The following is a 5,930-nucleotide window of genomic DNA, read 5'->3' as shown; positions in this document are numbered from 1 at the left end:
GTAACGCCTCTTGCAACGATCTCTATTCCTGTTCCGAGGGCCACGCCAAGGCCACGACTTGCGCTCAGTGCCCGGTCTCGGCGTCTCCTTTCACCTGCAGCGGGGCCTCAGCCTGTCTCTGGGCTCTGGCGTTCTGTGGAGGGTGCGCACTTAGCTGGGGCTGCCTGGTGTCCCCGTGCCATTAGACTCAGGCTCTGCGTGTTTGGCAGGAAGCCTGCTGAGGGGATGCTGTGCTTTTCGGTGAGCTGCGTCAGGAGGGGCGGGAGGTCGGTCCACCCCAGTATTGGTGACGTCAACTTTGATGGCCTCCCACCGGGCAAGTCTCATCAGCGGACCCTCCGGCCTGTGTCTCCTGCCCCAGTACCCCTCACCGGGTTTACTCTGCTCCTTTGCTTCCTTCTGTTTCCGGATGAGTGTTCCCTTTTTCTCTGTCCCCACCCTGTTGGCCTCCTTACCTCTGTCCGCCCCCCCCCCCACCCACATTCACTTGCCATGTTAGTGTCGCGATCAACAATTCAGGCATAGGTCCCGCGACCCTGGCTGCGACCGTGCCCCGCGTCAGCACCTCCTCTCCTTCGTGTGTCTCCATGTCTCGGTTCTCTTCTCTCCCCTCTTTCTTGGTTCCTGCCTCGCCCCTCCCGCATTCTCTCTCTGACATACTGAAATGCCCGCGTGCCCAGGTGCCTTAGCCTGGACCAACCAGCAGGCTCATTCATGGCTGAGGGGTCACCCTCGGGCTGCCGCTGCTTTCCGGGGAAGAAGCAGGCTGGAGACTTCACTCTGAGGGGTAGGCCCCGGAGGCATCATGGTCTGTGCTGGGTGGGACCCACCGCTCCTGAGGACTCAGGCATCACAAGAAGCGCCTTTGGCAGGGAAGTCCCTCTCCTCCTGCGTGGACTGTCTCCCCCAAGCCCTTGCCCACTGGAGGGGCCCAGACGCCAAGCTCCCCTCTAGGCCAGAGCCGAGGCTCACTGTGGTTTGGCCAGGGCTATGCACATAGCATCTGGTCTGCCAGGGCAGGGCCAGTTCAAAGCCCTGAGGTTTGTAGGTTCCTCGCCACCTTGGAGAGCCGGTGCTGCGGCTGCCAGGGTCTGCACTGGTGGTCGCTGGAGTGGGGAAGCCCAGCACCTCATGTCTTCTCTGGGGGAGGCCCCAAACCACAGTCCAGAGAACAGACGCCAGGCCGCGGCACACGCACCCCAGCAAGTGACCGCTCACCACTCACCAGCGTGGCCCTGAACTCGGCGTCATGTGACCCTCATCCCTGTTCATAAATCCGGTTTTACTGCTGGGTGAGCTGCACACACCCCGCTCCTCTCTGTAGGAACCTGGTACGGACTTGGGGCAGAGTATCTCTCTGGGGTGAGGTTGATAATTCACCCTGTTCTGGGCTTTGGTTCTGTGGGATTCTGTTTCCCCACCTGTAGAGTGAGGGCTTGAGAGAGGGCCCCTTTAGCTGTGAGCCTGCTGGAGGTCAGGACCATTGCCATGGGCTGAGCCCTCCCCTCGGAGGGGCAGGTGACCCCAGCTCCCCGCCCGGTGCTGCGTGTTCCCTCGCCCGGTGCTGCGTGTTTGTTTCCTCTCTGCTCTTCTGGCTCCTGTATGGACATTTTTCTCAGCCCAGTCTGTGGAAGGAGGCATTGCAAAGGCCCAGGCTACAGCAAAGGACGAAGGGAAGAAGCACTCCTGACCCATCTCACCCAGTTCTTCCCGCCGGGCCAGGCCGGCCAGCGTCATCTCCACCCGCCGGCAGTGAGCAGCAGGTGGGCGTGCCAAGCTCAGGTTAGGCCACGGCAAAGAGGCCGGCACCAACCTTGTCCAGGCCTCTTAGGGTGACCCAGGCCCAGGGGACGTCAGAGCCACAAAGGGCTCCGAGGGCTCACGTGCCACCCACCCTCTGGATGTGCAGAAGAGACCCCAGAGCCCCGGCAGGAAGCGCAGGCTGGCCCCAGCAGTGACAGAGGCTGGACAAGTCCCAAGGCTCCAACTTCCACTCCAGTGCTCCTCCTTCCTCTGTCCTCGGATGTCTCTGCGCGCCGGCTCCATAACTCTCCCCGGTCCCCAGACCTGTTGGCAAGCCAGAGGAATAACTCATGCGAGTCAAAAGCAATTCACAAACATAAATAATTTCCAGCGCCAGGAGAGGAGCCGGCAGGAGGATGTGCTGGAGGTTGGAGGCGCACATGGCAGACCTTGTCTGGCTGCCTTGCCCAGAACTTCCTCTCCTCCTGGCCCTGCTGGGGGCTCGGAGCCCGTGAACAAAGCAGGAAGTGGCTATAATGATGCATGCTTCCGCTGCTCACGGGAGGGATTCTGCCGGCTAATCTCTCTCTCTCTCCCCACAACATCCACATGGTTTGCTCATCCTGTCTCCTCCAGAAAAAGGGAAATAGATGCCTTCCCACCTGCCTCTGGAACGTGGCTCCCTTCTTCCAACCTGCTGTATTTTTCCTTGTCCTCGACTCCAAATAGCACTTACCCTAATGAAGAATGACTGCTACACCATTATTGGTCAGTCTAACATAATTTCGGAAGAAAGGTTGGTCAATCTATATCCGTAGTGATACCGCCTTGGAAACCCAAGGAGGGGTCGCTATGAGTCGGGTCCGACTCGATGGCACGTAACAACAACAACAACAACAACATAATTTCAGGGTGATATTAAACGGGAGCTTGCAGACTTCTTCCCTCCATCTGGACACTGCTTCAGTGTGGAGGTGAGTGGCCATGGCAGGCCTCTCACTCTGTGATGGGTGTCTGCTCATTCCCCCAGGACATGATGGCTTAGCTACCCTGACAGCCAGCCGAGGGGATGGCAGTGTGGAGAGGGAGAGCTGGTGTCATCTTGGAGCCAAGGGCATTGAACGCACCTTTACAGAGTCCATCCCAGGGGGCTGTTGAACTCAGAGAAACAATGAGAAACCAGATACCATGGAATTAGTGAGGAATTTTTCAGATGAAACAGGAAAGGGAGGAAATCCAGGGAGGTTTACACTACACCTGGCGCAGGTTAAAAGGATTCCGGGCCCGTTGTTAGCAATATTAAACTCCAGGGTGCACTGGAAAGAATCCTGCACTTGGGCAGCAAATGAGAGAAGTTCCTGCTGGGACAGGCTGTGCTGCTGAACCCTTCCTCCAGGTGCAAACACGTGCACACACGAACACCCCCCACTCAATGTACACACATGCTCAAACACACACACATATCCCTATGCATATGCAACACATGCACATACTTGCAACACAAGCACATGCATAGCCACACACATGTGCATACACAATACAGGCACACACATACCCACATGCACATGCACACATACACGTGCACACACAACATATGAACACACATAACACACATGCCCAGACAGATGTACACATGCTCACATTGGAGCATGCAGATGCAGATAAATGCACACAGAGATGCACATATGACACAGAGAGATGTACACACGCACACAGATGCACATGCACACACAATTGCACACATGACAGACACACAGACGTACACATGCACGCACAGATGTATACAGACACACAGTGGAGCACACAGATGTAGATATATGCACACACAGATGCACACACGACACACAGAGAGATGTACACACACAAACAGATGCACACATGCACACACTGGAGCATGCATGCACACGTGTGAACCTATGCACACACTCACCTTGGATGTCTTTTGTTAAGCCACACCTCTGCCCCGACCTAGATTTGAAAACGTGCAGATGACTGGGAGAGAGAAGTACCATGACGGCCAACATTCAGTGAATGCTTACTCCACACTGGGCATGATGCTGAGTGCTCACGGAAAGCCCATGTGTGAACATGAGAGAGGCCTGGGCAGCGTGTCCTCTGTCCCCTGCTCACTGTATGTGCATGTGCTGTGGTCCGATGTCTGCCAGCCCAGCCACACGTCCAAGCTAAACACACAAGAATGAGGCTATGGCCCGGCTTTCATGAAACACACAGCGGGTACCGCTAGGCTAAATACGGAAACTGAACTCCGGGGCTTCCTGGAAGACTCAGGATTATCCTTGGAGTCCGTTTTCCTGAATTCAATTACCTGGAGGCCCTGGAAATGCTCCCAAGTGCAACAGGTGAGGGGATGGGGGGCGGAAGGACCCCAGAGCAGCTGAGGGTGTGTGTCTGCTCTCAGCTCACGGCAGGGAGGAGGGGGCAGCCTGCATCCCCGGCCTCTGCTGAGCAGCCCCGAGGTTTTGGAGAGCTGAGCTGCTTAAGCACAGAGGCCCGTCGGGCAGGCTGGGCCCTGGGTCTGTAGACTGCATTCGTGGTTTGCAGTGTAGGAGCTGGCTTCATTGACTACAAGTCCCATCACACATCTACCCAGGACTCCTTATGCCACACACCACAGACTCCAGGAACCCTGTGCAGCAACAGGGTGGGGGTGAGGGAGTGCAGGAGAGTCCCCAGACACCCCCCCCCAAAGCTGCCGGCTCTGTGGGCAGAGAGTCCAGGCCTGAGCACGCAGGTACCATGCAGCCTCGATGAACCGGCAACGAGTAGTGGGCCAAGGGCTGACTGCAGGAGTTCTGGGTTCTCCCTGAGAACCGCCTTGAACAGTCTCGGAGGCCATGGGGCCTGAGCTGGCCTCTGAATGGCCTGCAGAGCCCTAGGAGCGGGGAGCACTGGCCGGCCACAGACCAGGCCAGTGCAGAGCCCTGCTGCCCGCTTCCTGGCTGCTGGCCCTCAGCAAGGTCACGCAGGCCTCCGAGCCTTCACTGAGCCAAGGGCTGGGCCGCCCGGTGGTCGGAGTCCCTCCTTCCGTGTGGGTTTGATTCCTGGCTAACATCCACATGGACAGCCAGTGTCACATCACCCAGGAAGGAAGGTAAGCATGGGCTTCCTTGTGCTTGCTTATTGATCTGCAGCAGACAATTTCACATTTTTCACCACATCAAAGATTCAGCTTTTGGGGATGGCTGGGATCTGTGTCTCCCCAACCTCACAGTCCCGTCCCACAGAATCTGAGCCCCTTTTCAAACGCCCCCTTCCTGACAGGGATAGAGCAGTCAGTAGGCAAAGTAAGCACAGCTTCCTTGTGCTTGATGATCTGTAGCGAACCATTTCCCATGCATTGCACCATATCTCTGCTGGCGGGGACTCTGCCCCTGTGTTCAGTCACCGCCTCACTGTCAGGGACGCTGAACGGGTGTCAGCAGAGCTTCCAGACGGAGACGGAGTAGGAAGGAAAGCCCGGGGACTGGCCGAGAAGCCTATCGGTCACAGTGGCCGCCTGCAGCAGGTCACAGGGATGGCGCCGGCCTGACAGCAGAGGCAACCACGGGGCTGGGTGAACGTGAGATGCGTCGGCCGCCCACAGACCTGACACCCCACCAACGCGAATTGTCTTCACGGAGGAGAGGTGGAGAGGGTGGGGTGGGCTTCTAACTCAGCTGCACAGGAAGTGGGTGCTTGGTCCTGCAGTACCGTCTCCTGTCCAGAGTCTCCTCCCATGGGCAGTGAGCACGGCACAGAGGAGCAGACGGAAGTCGCTGGGAAAAGCGTGAGGGTTGAGGTTTCTAACGGCTCACCTGTGCCCAGCCCCAGCTCTCCTCTGTCCCCACGCTGTTCTCAGCGACCCAAAACAAAGCTGAAGGGACAGAGGATGAGGTCCAGTCAACAGATAATTCACTGAGCGAGAACTGAAGGCCGAATGCTGAGGTGAGGGTGGCTCGCTGGGTTGTGGAGGGATGGGTGGGCTGCCAGGACTGTGGGGTTGGGGGTAAGCACCACCGAGCACCTACCTAGCCCCTGGTCAAACTAAAGCTCAGGGCTGGAAATCTTTGGAAGGCATTTGAATCTGACACAGGATGTTTGATCTTCCTTGGTGTGTTTACTTCAGGGACTTTTCAGAAGCACTCAAGGCTTCTCCTGCCTTAGGGCATCCTCACCTTCATCGCAAG

Source organism: Orycteropus afer, unplaced genomic scaffold (assembly GCF_000298275.1).
Source record: "Orycteropus afer afer isolate SDZICR_OR568_19922 unplaced genomic scaffold, OryAfe1.0 scaffold00018, whole genome shotgun sequence".
Classification (NCBI taxonomy): domain Eukaryota; kingdom Metazoa; phylum Chordata; class Mammalia; order Tubulidentata; family Orycteropodidae; genus Orycteropus; species Orycteropus afer.
The sequence above is the reverse complement of the archived record's forward strand: the minus strand, read 5'-3'. Positions refer to the sequence as shown.